The 14,167-nt window shown below is 42.2% G+C and overlaps 1 protein-coding gene across 2 annotated transcripts in view; it reads right to left on the bottom strand.

The window, feature by feature from the left end:
- HDHD5 (haloacid dehalogenase like hydrolase domain containing 5) overlaps nucleotides 1-14,167 on the bottom strand; it is a 232,494-nt gene that overhangs the window by 207,898 nt on the left and 10,429 nt on the right. The window lies entirely within an intron of this gene.

Here is a 14,167-nt window from a genome sequence, read left to right as displayed (position 1 = left end):
ACAATATTTATGCAAAGGAGGAAAGCCAAACTAATCAATACAAAAAAAAAAAAAACAGCTATAAAGATATTTGAGGAGAAATACAGGCAAAGACACCCAGATATGGAAATATTTCACAATACAAAAAAGTGAGATCACAAAAGGGGAACGAATCAGAGTGAGGGTTGGGAGGGTGGCCTAATGGTTAAAGTGTTTGCCTTACAAACACAAGGTGCAGGGTTTGAGTCTCCCAAGGGATAACTGGCTAGGCTTAAAATGGGTCGCAAGGGCTGTTAGCTTAGTACTAATCTATGAACCTTTGAACCTAAGAAAATTACTAAAGTAGAAGTTAAACAAATAGAAACTTAAGTTATGGAATACCTGTGAAGGGAAGGATTTAGTGTAGAGAGTCCCAAAGGGGAACCGGGAGGAGCAGGAGACACATGAAGAAATATGGACATGTAAAAGAAAAACAGATTTAATACGGTTCAATATTTATGCAAAGAAAAAAGCAAAACTAATCAATACAAAAAAAAAACAGCACCAAATATATTTGAAAAAAAGACATACAGGTAAAGGCATCTGGATCTGGAAAATTCTACAAATACAAAAAATAAAAAAACAAAAGGGGAAAGAAGAAAAGAGGATTAGTAATGAAGAAATTAAAGAAATGAAAACTGGAGTTATGGATTACCTGTGAAGTGAAGGATTTAAAATCTAAATCTGGTAACATCACAGTATGACAGACCGAGTCCCCAGATTAAGGAGAAACCGGTTGAACGGGAAGCATCTGATCAGTTGCCATATGAGGATACTTTGCAGCCCTCAGTAGAAGGCCAGTAAAAAAGTTCAGCTGGGAGTTGCACAAGGGAAGGAGCAAGAAATGGTGGCAACACTGACATTGTCAATGTTGTGGAGTGATTGGCCAGCGAGTTCCCACATGAAAGCGCAACAGATGACACAGGATGAAACTGAAGAGAATACACCACAGAAAGATGTTCTGGAACTTTCTGTAGAATGTCTGCAGGAAACGGAGAACAAAGAATGTGCACTTAGTTTAGAAGAAAATTACCTAAGGGAAGAGTTGCTTGACCCACTAGAGATGGATAGGCCTAAGGGAAGAGTTGCTTGACCCACTAGAGATGGATAGGCATATTAAGATCCAAGAAAGAAACAGACTACTGAAAGTCAATAAGGCCCTAAATGTTAGAAGCTTGATAAAACAAATGAACACAGTAATCACGACTGTTCACAGAAATGCCTGTGATACAACAGGATATAATACTGTGCAGCTAAATTAATAACAGATAAACTCTTGCCACAAAACATCAGGCAATAAGAGAAGGGAAGGAAAGAAATCAGATGACATCATGGAAATATCAAATAGAGAAAACTATATAACAATTAAGGCATGAAATGTCACTGTTAGAATAGTACAGAAGAGGGAACAGATCAACAAAAATACTTAGAAAGATAGATGTGATAAAAGCAATGTGCAGTATCAGAACAGACTGGAATGTATTGTACACGACTGCAAATAATAAACTAAAGATATCGGCACAGGCAGAAAATCTTTAGAAGAAATACAGATAAATATAAAAAATACACAATAAGCAATTCACCAATGACCCAAAAAAGTTTTATACAGAACTGGGAAACAAGGCAAAAATTAATAGGGATACCACAAAAAAAAAAGAACTAGGCACATTCTGGAGACATCTCTATGAGGACCCTGTGGAACATAAAAAGATGCTGAATGGATAGCAGACATAAAAGAAACAGTAAGAAGTTCAAATGTACAGGATATGAAACTAGATGGAGTAATGGCCAGAGAAATTGAAACAAAATTAAGAAAAGCTCCCAAATGGAAAACCCCAGGAACAGATGCAGTACCTAACATCTGGCAAAAACAATTAACATCTTTACGTGAAGATTTAGCCCCGAGTAAGAACTATTTATATGGCCATCGTAAACAGACACTAACCTAGTTAACAGGAAAAACGATACTCCTCAAGAATAAACCTACAAGCTATCCCAGAATCTATAGAGCAATAACTTGCCTTCCGACAATGTATAAACCATACACTGGAATTGACGCCGAAAGAGTTTATAGTTAATTAGAAAAAAATTCAATGATGGCAATAGAGCAAAAGGGTAATAAAAGAAAGTCATATGGAACAAAGGAACATTTGTTGTTAGTCATAATGAAGAATTTATTTTTATTTATTTTAGATTTGTTTACAGGGGAGATCCGATTGGACAAAGCTGTCCATTTTCAGTGGAGGCCTGGGGAGAAAAGCTCCGGAAAAAATTGCTAACATACTATACATAAGATATTTCCATTAGCATTGTGGTTTACACATACAGTTATAAAATGTAGCAGATAATAACATATGATAGTTACACAAGTACAGTGGTTTAGACATGCAATTAAAAGTATAGCAGGTAGTAACATATGATTATCATGTTTATAAGAATTGTAAAAAAGGAGAGGAATATAAGTGTGGCATGGATAGATTACAAAAAAATCATTTGACAGCATGCCACATTTGGGGATAAAGGAGTTCTTGCAGATATAAAAGATACACCCTGCAATGATTACTGTGACCATTAAACAGTGGAAAATCACTCTGCAACTAAGCCATGATACAGGACAAATTCAAATGAGATAAAAATTCAAAGACGGATATGCCAGGGTGTCTTTGTCACCACTGCTCTTTTATCTTGCCCTTAACCTAAGCTGTCTAACATATTAGGTCATGATTACAATTCGGCTCTCAGAAAACAACAGAGTATAAAGACTTATCTTCTTTCTGGGGATGATTGAAAACTGCATAGTTAATCAGATGAGATGAACTGGAAGTGGTCAAAACTTTCTCAGATGATATAACAATGTCATGTGGTCTTGATAAATGTGCAAAAAGTACCAAGAAAATATCAGTCTGAGACAGGAATGTGACATAAAGAAACTTGAACAGGAGGGGGTGTATAAATATTTGGGAACTGATGGAGTGACAATACAACATGAATACATGCAAATAAAACTTTGTAAGGAAGGAATATTTCAGAAAACTTAAATCAATACTGAAAACGGCTCTGACATCTAGGAACAATACCCAAGCTATAAACCGATTTGCTCTTCCTGTTCTACCTTACAGTTTTGTGGTGACCGACTGGTCCCAAAAGGTACAGGATCAGTTGGACAGTAAAAAGAAGAATACTTCATGCTAATCAAATAATTTATAAAAATCAGTGTGTATACCAAGAGTATATATTCCCCGTTTTGAAGGAGGCATGGGCCTCTTCTAAACTGATTACATGTATAGCTCTGCAATCTGGCTTTTCTCGTGTACTACTCCAGGCTAAATCTAACCATAAATATACAGCACTATACAATCAAAAACTACATGTGCTCACATCCTTGGTAAACTACTCCCAACCAAATTCGATCTCAGTTACATTTACCACCAAATTCTCCCTGCTTTTACTATTTACTTATCACAATACTTGTATGCTAGAACCTCTCACTATATATTCCCAATCTAATTTTCAAACCTCCTTCTCCGTTAACAATTAACTCATATCTTTCTCATTCACCTTCCCTTCCACCCTCCTCTCCACTCAAATATAAACTTTAAACCTTTTCTAGTAGCCCTAGAGACTTTTCTATCCCTTAAAACACCAACCTACAAAAATAATACACTTCTAACCAATGCTGAATTCTACTAATACTCTTTTATACCAAACTTAACATACCTATACACCTTGAAACTAGCTTATTATCTGAACGTCAGCCAGTATTATATACATTTTACATCATGTTTTTATTGTACTTCTGTATACTCGAGCCAATGTCACATTCTTAACTGTACTTACGTATATTATACCTACAAATATCTGTGCATATACAAACTGAATTTCTTAAGTTCAATTTATTTTAATTATGTATGTGATCTACTTTTGGAGCTTTTCTTCCTGGGCCTCCACTGAAAATGAGTTCTGCCCAGTCAAACTTTCCCAGTAAAAAAGTAGTCAAATAAATAAATATGAATGACATGACAGATGCCACAGGCAAAGCATGGCAGAGTAATGTATGCACGCATGTGCAATGTAGTTCTGCAAATCTGCATCTCCTGCTCATCCGACACAAGAAGAGTAACACACCTGCTGCTCCACTGGTTTGGTCAAAACCATGTTGTGTAACACAGGACACACGGGAGAGATCTTGCTGCATGTGCCTTGACTGTACTACAGTGCTGCTTGTGAGGTGTCCAGACATTGGAAGTGTGTTTTCAGTTATTTGAATAAACATTCCATTATGTGTAGCATTTCTATGCAGGATGTATCACAGGGCATTTCATGCAAAGTCAGCGGGTTTTGGATCATTGTCAAGAACTAGGGCTGTAGGGCATATCTGGCATCACCAGTACACAACATACAAGTGGCCCGCTCCTTGCTTGCATGGTACCTACATGTAGGGTCTACCTAGTATGTGTGTACACCTACCAACCAGGTGACCCCATGGGAAATGCACTCAAAGGAATTACTGGTATAGGTCTGATGTGTTTCCAATTTGTGAATCAAAGTTCACAGATGACTGCAAACTAGGCGCCATAATCGACTCTCCAGCCGACACAAGCATCCTACAAAAGGGCCTCATAGAAACAGACAACTGGTGCCAGAGCCATGGCCTCAAGCTAAACGCCAAAAAGTGTATAGTCATCCCCTTTGGCAAAAACAAAGTGCCCACAAATTACCACATAGGTGGTAATCCATTAAGTACAGAAGTAGTAATTAGGGACCTGGGGACCCAAGTTGATAGCAATCTCTCATTTGAAAAACCACGTGGCCAAAGTGGTTAGAAAAACATTTTATATAGCCCACCTAATCATGAAGGGATTCACATCTAGATCAGGGGAGGTCATAGTGCCTCTTTACTCATTTCTCATCAGGCCCATAATTGAGTACAATGCCCCTTTTTACCAGACACCTGCAGCAAGTGGAAAGACCCCAAAAGTACCTCACCAAGAGGATCAAAGGGCTCAAACAAATGCCATATGCTGCCCAGTTAAAGAAACTCCAGATCTACTCAGTGGCGTACTGCCTGCTCAGAGGCGATCTGTGCCTGACGAATAAAGCCATGTCCAACCCGGAATTAATGGACATGCTGCACCTCAGAAAATCCAAATCCCATCCAGCTACGAGCTTGAGAGACTTGAACCTCAGCACTGAAATAAATAGGACATGCTGGAGGGACAGATACATAACCCAGAGGCTCTCTTCACTCTGGAATAAAATCCCAGTCCAGGTTAGGCAGAGTCCCTCACTGACTCTCTTCAAGAGGAATCTTGATGAGTGGATGGGAGATCGTAGGTTTACCCCGGGTATCACTTCTGTGTCACTGTTAGACAGAGGCACAGTATACTAACCTCGAAAAAGGGCATAGCAAAATTAATTTAAAATGGGTGGCGAAAGCCAAACACACTCTGGCTAGGCTTGTAAATGCCCTAGGGCAGATAGCCTAGTATGAACCTATGAACTGCCTGGGTTTAGTACAGACACATTATAAATAATGCCATAGGAATTACAGACCACTTGGCAGTCACTTGGCAGTTCACAAAATGCAAGTCCCTCCTGCTTGTATATCACTGTCCATTTGGGCCAGATCTAGCCAAGACAGCAGCATATGCTTGTAGTCTATAGCTCCCAGTATCTTAAGGAAATGGAGCATCAAAATAGGCCCATATGGTGTTGGTTCTCTTCTCTCTTGCTGGGAAGCCATATGGGCTCCTCCACATACTATAACATAATACTGAGGAAATGATTTAGGATTTTGAGGTTGTTATCTGCAATATCCTAAATATGTCCCCTGTTGGCCGCTGGAAGGTGCTTGTAGCCAAGACAGTTAAAGCTACACATACACAGGAAAAGGTATACTATGCATCTTCCTTATTTCCGGTTGCAACTAAACACATTTCGACTAGATCCCTTATAATACCTCTGTCCAGTTAAAAACAGTCCCCAGTCTGTTGGTCTGCGAGTTGCTGGTATGTCAAGTGCCATCTGTACCTCCTCCTGTAGTGCAGGTGGCCGCTATGCATAACATAGTGGGCAGTAGCTCTGATGATGGCTCACACCACTTGCTGTTACCGTTTCCATTATTCTTCGTGTCGAGTAAAGTTTTCGCCAGCAATGTAAGTATTCGAATATGCAGCAGATGACTTACATAACACATTTTTAAAATGCCGAGTTACCATTCTATTTGTACCTTTATCATACTTTTTATGTTCCAAAATTATACCATATTTTTGACTACAACATTTGACTTTTACCAAGGTCACATAAGAAAGGGTTTGCAGTTTCACTGTGAAATGTACAGGAGTCCACTTATTTCTAGCTGATTTAGCTAGCATGTATCAGACATTAATATGGTTCGGCAATGAAGTCGGAGAATCAATGAAGAAGATGAAACGGCTTTCAAAAAGTGGAAAAACACAGAAGACACGTAGGCAGGAATAAGAAATTGAAGGAGTACTACAAACCAATAGGATTCAGAGTAATCCCATAATGAATCCCATAAACAGAATTATGGCAAAAAATAAAGGAGAGAGTCAACAATGCACAATGCCAGCTTCAACAATAACACAGGAAAAAAAGTACTTCTGCAAGGAGGCAAGTCAAAATCCACCTCCACATCCCTGCATATCCATGCAAACTAACTCCAAAACTGGGAATCTTGGGAGTAAATAAAAAAGTTCCATACCTCCAAAGTTCGGTGATTTCACTCTTAACACTGGCAATTCTTCAATGTAAATGGGTGTTGATCAACTCTAATCGATGAATCCTGTTTTGGGAATAGCTACAGCAATCAAGCCTATGTATCTCAAAGCAATGTGAATGTTGGCATATACAAAGAACAATACGGTGTACGCAAAAAATAAGCAATACCCATTCAAGAAAGAAAAAAAAAAAAAACTCTGGCTTAATGACCAGCTCCTCGTTCATGTCAACTGTGCAAATTTACAGAAAAGGGAAAAAAGGAAGTTGTATTATATAAACCCATCCTATAAAGTCACACCCTTTAATTCCTTCCCACACATAAATTTTTTGAAGCTTTTACATATATACAGACAGACAGAGAGATGGGATAGCACTGGATCAGTACCATTTATCCACAGCGCTTTTCCTTTTCCTTTCTGCTGTCACTGGCTGATTACATGTTCTGTGAATTAAAAGCAAATGTTAGTGAACAGGGAGTTACAACTGTTCAGCTAAAAATGCAGCTGTGCAGGAACCAATCTGGAAAACTGAAGTAACTGAGGCACTACGCTGCAGACACAACTAAACAATTTTTGTAATGAACAGTTTTAGTAACTAGGCCGTGTGAAAGAAAGAAGTAAAAGGAACACACAATGTGAGAGTGCACAGTTATTTGATTTTGAAATATAAGAACTGGCACTGAAGTAATCTGTAAATTAACCTTTTCAATAGGTTTCAAAAATTATTGCAAAAAACAATGGAGATGTACTTTCCACGACCGAGGAATATCACACCGTGTAGTCATGTAGCAGCACCAATTTCAAGAACATAGTGTGCCACAGCAACTGCAGTATTACCTGGATTTTGTTAAGGACTTACAAATTGACTATTTCCATCAACCACTTTAGACATTCTTTTTTAAAGAAACATCTTTATTAAATTAACATGTATGATATAGGCAATCATATATTTATATAAATGAAAACAAACCATACCGACATAATTTTAGTTGCAAACATTATACATCATTTATATTTTATCCAGTCATTGTCAATCAAACATTACATAGCTTATTCCAATCCTGCCTTCTTTTAAACCTCATTCCTCCTCTGCATGTATTGTTCCCACAACTTCTACCGTTTCCTATGTAATTTGCTTCTATCCACTTCTAAAGATCCCACTTCCAGTCGCTTTAACTCTGTTACTACATTCACTACTTCTAGTACAGCTGGTTTAAACTTTGATTTCTATTTTTTAGTAATTAAAACACTTTGACATTAGAAAATTGTGAGATGTGAAAATGTTATTCTGAACACAAGGAGGACCTGTCAAAGGAATGGTCTCAGCTTTTGTCAATACAATTTTAGCTTGGTGGGAAAGTGAGCTTTTCAGCAAAAATGGGTATTACAGTACCTTAAATTTTAACAAAAGGGAGTTCCAGCACCAGTGCGAGTTACAGGTATACAGGCCATCAGATCTCTACAAGCATTTCAGTCCACTTAGTGTTCTGAAATGAAGGGCATTAAAATAATACTTATGGTATCTTCACTGCTAAGATGACCATTTCTACATTTGTAAGTGTTATTTTAATAACAATCTTACTATGCTGTCCTTGGTTAAGAAATACTGTTATATGTGCTGGTTACTTGTCAATAAATGGCATTGTTCTTTTTGCAGCAATGTCTGCGTTTTAATTCACTTATTGTAACACGTATGCATTTCCTGTGTTTTAAATACCCGATCTGATGTTGTTAATCTTCTTTCGATTCTTTACTGATGGGGTTCAGTTCCGAGCCCTTGGAACAGAGTCGACCTTTTTACCAAGCTCGCGCCAGCCAAAAAAACTCTTGAGCTAAGTTTCTACCCAGAATACCCTTCTCCCTGTTACCTCAGATCTCGTTTGCCGCTTGGCCGGAAAGCCGCGTTTCAGCCGAGCTCTCAGCTAAGTGGAGCTTTAGTTGATATTCGTGTGGAAAATTTTTGATATCTTCATTTTTTATTGAGTGAATAGTATTTCTAGTGCGTTTTCTTCTGTCTGACCTTTGGTAAACTTGCAAGTACCACTGTTGGTACGGCTTTTCCTCCCTTACCCTTGTGGTATTCCTTCAATACCATAGCTAGTATTTTCTTTCTTGTCTAACCTGTTAGCTTTGGTTTTTAGTAAGGTGTTTCCGTTTTCTCTCCTACATAACTGTTTTGGTACAATTGTGACTTCTTTGAACGGTGTTTGACATTTGTTCTAACTGGATTATACTGTTGGCCTGTGGTGTCTGTCAAGATGTCGGATAAGAAGGGTACTTCAGGTTTTAAGCATTGTGTGGTGTCTCTCTGTCAAGATGTCAGATAAGAAGGGTACTTCAGGTTTTAAGCATTGTGCTTCATGTAATGGCAAGTTACCTAATAGTGATTCTCATGATGATTGTGTACACTGTTTGGGAGTGCCCCACCTTTCGGTGCAGCCTCCATGTGACATTTGCCAGAGTTTCAGTCAACACATTCTTAATGAGCGCAAAAATAAACTGATACCGAAAGGGTTACTTAAGTCGTCCTTTTCAGAGGTCATTTCTGTGATGGAGGTCTCAACCCCTCCTACTAAAGACAAAAAGAGATCCCACTCTGATTTCATAGGCTTTCCCTGATCACCCAATGGTGAGGAGGGAACAAAGGTCCCAAAGTTGTCTTCAGAGCATAAATCTGCCTCTACGGCTCCGTCTTCTTCGGCTCCAAGCATCTCAAAACCTTCAATACCGGCACCAGTTTCGGCACTGGTCCTGCCTCTGGCACTATTTGTAGACCTCACTATGCCCATTTTGACTTTGGCACTTGTGGCCACTTCGGCTCAGGGCACACCTTCGACTCCTTCGTTAGTTACGATTTTGAAACCGACCTTTTCGGCTCAGAGTGCAGCAGCGACTACCCTAGATTTGACCCCTTTGCTCCCGGTCTTGAAACTAGAGACTTCAGTGCCGGCAGACCTTGCACCACGGACCCGATATTCCCCTAATGTAGATCCGTTTCTGGGCCAGGTGTATAGTCCGTTCATTGAACGTCCTGACTCGCCATCCGGAGTATCTACTAGATCCACTAGGAGCCTGTCGGAACACGACAAGGTGCCTCTTGTGGACCAGCTGTTAGCCAGGGGGATACCCACACTTTGTAAGACCATCCACCTGCAGGACTTGGGTTGGTTTATCCAAGGACTCCATCTTACACTCCTCCTTCGACCATCTCAGTTCTAAAGCCTTCTGCTCCAACATCCTTCTTGGAACCCATCACCTCAGCGCCTACACTGCACCTCATTCTGGCTCTGAGTTTGTCCCTTTGGTCTTCGGTTCCCACAGAACCAGTCCTTCCTCAATCTGGGGACGGGCACTTCGGCCCGAGGCAGTCTTTCACCTCAGTTCCATCCTCAGTGCCGATAGCCACATCTGCACTGATCCTGCTCGAGTCTCCCATCCATGGGGGCAAGTTCATCAGAGCAAGGTGTGACCCCGGTCCCGAGGTTGTCTCTCTCAGTTCCAGGCTCCCATCCCTCTTTGGGCGGGCCTGCCTTCCGTGCGATGGAGGGCTCTCACTTCTGGAAGCACTCTTTTCATGTTGGAACCCCAGTTTTCTCCCCCTGAGCTACAGCTGCCACAGACCACCCCCCGGGACACTGGGCAGAGAAGCAGGACACCCCTGTTCATGGTACCCACTCTTCAGAGTCCTCCTCAGAGACCCCCACTGAGGAACCCCCTCGAAACAGGACATGCAAGAGGAAGGGTCCCCTCGGTCACCTCCTGATGATGTCTCCTTCAGAGATATCCTGGAAATGCTAAAGCAGAGAGGTGACTTGGAAGCCCTCCAACCCTTCATCTGAGGAGTCTGTGTTAATGCAGGCTTTCCGAGGCCGGCCTTCTATCTCTTGGGTGACCCCGCCTGCCGACAAGTTCATCCAGCTCATCGTGCTTGGAAAAACCCCGATTCCATTGAGGCAATCACTCGGAGACAAGACAAAATTCTTTCCCATCCCGAGGAGAACCTGCATTGGTCCAACGGGTTACCAGTTGATGGTATGGTGGTGGCAGTGGCCACAAAAAAGGACTTGTCTGAGGAAAGTCCAACTGTCCACCTGCGCAACAGGGAGCCCTGGGCGGTGGACAGACTTGGGAAGCAAGTTTTTGCATCAGGGACCTTTGTTGTACAGTCCCTGAACTATATTGGCACATTTTACAAGGTGATCTCCAAACTCTCTAGGATGCTCACAGGACAGTTGTCTGACGAGGTCAGGGACAAAGTGGCCTCGCAGCTCGCAACCCTGGAATCGATATCCAACTTGTCCATGAGGTTGCTTTCACATGCAACTGAAGGGGCGACTAGAGCAGCAGGTTCAGACATTGTCATGAGGCGTCATGCCTGGATGTGCATTTGTGACCTCGCGGTCCCCTTCAAGTCCTCCTTTTTGAATGCTACCATCGAAGCTTCATCCTTTTTGGCACCAAAGTGGAAAGACATGTTAGCCAGGTGCGAGCAAGATGGAAAGATCCTGCCTGCCATAGACCTATGGTTTTCCAATCCTCAACATACCTTCTCCAGGAATCAGAGGAGTGGGAAAATGTGGCACAAAAAATCTCAGGGTCGTTTCCTTGCCGCACTTGGTGATGATACCCCAGGGACAGAGGGGGTAACAATTCCAGAATACGCCCCTATAGAGGCAAAGGGGGTTCTCGTAACCAAGGCTCCAGGGATTCCTTCTCTAGGCGGCCCTACCAGCGCTCCTGAACAGCAACTCGATTGCTTACCTCTGGAAGCAGTTGGGGGTTGTTTCTCTCTGCACCAAGCTGCCTGGCAATCTATTACCACTGATCGTTGGGTGCAGAGTATCATCACTAGCGGTTACACCATTCCCCTTTCTTGTCAACCAAACCTTCCAAGAAAACTTCCCAACATTCCACCCAGTCAAAGGGAAGAAGCAGCTTCAAAGTGTATTATCACATCAAGATGGACAAATGCTCCAGCAGTCTGGTTCGCTTCTGGCTAGGGGCCAGTCACTATCAATTTTGTGCCCTGCGGTTCGGTCTCTCTACAGCCCCCAGAGTGTTCACAAAATGCATGGCAGTGGTCACAGCTCACTTGAGACTACAAGGATTCTGGGTGACTACAAGGATTCTGGGTGTTTCCATATTTGGACGACTGGCTCCTCACCGCCCCACCAAGCATCTTCTGGTAACTCTCTCTCTCTCTCTCTCTTTCTCTCTGGCAAAATTGTTGGGAATAATGATACATTGGGAGAAATCAAACCTTACTCCTACACAACAAATAGAATTCACTGGAGCAGTGTTCAATACCCAGGCCTGTCTAGTATTGTTCGATATTCATAGACTTCACTGACTGAGGCTTCAGCTTCAAGTGATACTCTCTCAAAACAAAAGTTTCAGCAAGGGAAGTTCTTCAGGCCTTAAGCTCTATGGCAGCTTCAATTCCAATAGTGCCTCTAGCAAAGCTACACATGTGGATCCTGCAATGGCTCCTTCTTTGTCAATGATTCCCAAACTATCACCCCCTCTGTTACCAGATTCGAATAACCAACTCCTGCAAACAGGACCTCCTTTGGTGGATGAGGCCAGATGTAAAACTTTGGAGTCACCCATTTCAATCCCCTCAGCCCAGAGCCATTGTGACCATGGATACTACCCTGATCGGGTGGGGGGGGGGGGGGCATTTCCAGGGAAAGACAGTCCAAGGCAGACAGTCCACCTCAGAGCCCCACCTGCATATCAATGTTCTGGAACTGACAGCAGTGCTGTTAGCGTTGCAGGCCTTTCATTCGGCTCTCCCTTCCGGGACAATTGCAATTCAGTCAGACAATATGTCAGTGCTCTGGTATATCAACAAGCATGGAGGAACCAAGTCCTACCCCCTATGTTGAGAAGCCATGAGAATTTTGCAGTGGGCGATAGCTTCCAACAACTTTCCGATAGCAACACATATCCTGGGTAGCTCCAAGGGAATTGTGGACAAACTGAGCAGATGCATCCTCCTGCCTCACGAGTGGTCCCTCAATCGAGAGGTGGCGACAGAAATCTTCAGCCACTGGGGCCAGCCTTGCTGCAATCTTTTTGTCTCCCCATCTAACAACAAGTGCAGCAGCTATCGCCCTACTCGCTCTAATCCACCATTGGCCGGACTTGACGCTTATCCTCCCATTCCCCTGATTCCACAATTTCTAAAGAAAGCTCTTCGGTTGAGGTGCACGGTGGTCCTCATAGCTCCGTTTTGGCCTCAACAAGTTTGGTTCCCCTTCCTTCGGTCTCACCTAGTATATCTCCCATGGATTCTGGACCCTCTCCCAGATCTGATTACTCACCGCCAAGGGTTGAGCCACCCAAATCTGTCCAGTCTCAAGCTGACAGCTTGGTTTCTCCACTTCCATTAGTCACCAGGCAAGCTAATCTCTCCTTGCCTGTTCGAGACATCATTCTGGCCCCTCATAAATCACCAGCAGACTATATCAGGATAAATGGAAAAGGTTCTCCATCTGGTCCAAGGATAACATGCTAGAACCGTATTCAGCTCCAGTAACTATGGTGCTTCAATGCTTGGCAACGTTTTTTTGATAATGGAGCCTCTGGCTCTACCATACGAGTAGACCTAGTGGCAATTTCCAATTTCCACAATGGTACAGATGGCACCCCCTCATTTCTTTATACCTATGCAAGGCCATCCTCAAGGGGACCTCTCATATCATGCCTCCTGTCAGACAGCCCATGGAACCATGGACCCTCACTTTAGACCTTCAGTCTTTGACTCAAAAACCTTTTGAACCTGCTGCAAAGTGTGACCTAAAGTTTTTGTCTTGGAAATCTTTGTTCTTGGTAGCCACGTCTGCCAGAAGGGTCTCGGAGCTGCAGGCACTGTGCATCAAGAAGCCCTATCTGGTCTTTCATAAAGACAGAGTATCACTTCGGACAAATCCATCCATCCTTCCCAAAGTTGTTTCTGAATTCTCCATAAAACCAGACCATTGACCTACCAGTGTTCTTTCTGAATTTTGCCAATAGAGGAGAGTACTGCCTTCACTCCTTGGACGTACACAGGCAACTGGGATTTTACCTAGACAGGACCAAACCTATTTGTAAATCTGAACAGCTTTTCATCTCTTTTTCTGGGCCCAGAATGGGAGATGCTGTTTCCAAGGTTACATTATCAAAATGGCTAAGGGTCTGCATACATTTTATCTATTCCCTCAGTAATGAACCTATGCCAAAAGTTAAAGCTCACTCCACTAGATCTATGGCAACATCTATAGCATTCCATTCCAGGGCTTCCATGGATGACATCTGTGCAGCAGCTACTTGGGCTAAGCCTCTTACCTTTATCAATCATTACAAATTGGACTTGGTCTCCAGAAGGAGAGCTGCCTTCGGCTCAATGGTACTCAGGAATGTTC

Source organism: Protopterus annectens, chromosome 11.part0 (assembly GCF_019279795.1).
Source record: "Protopterus annectens isolate FY-2018-M chromosome 11.part0, PAN1.0, whole genome shotgun sequence".
NCBI classification, from domain to species: Eukaryota; Metazoa; Chordata; order Ceratodontiformes; family Protopteridae; genus Protopterus; species Protopterus annectens.
This window is presented reverse-complemented; position numbering and strand designations above follow the sequence as displayed.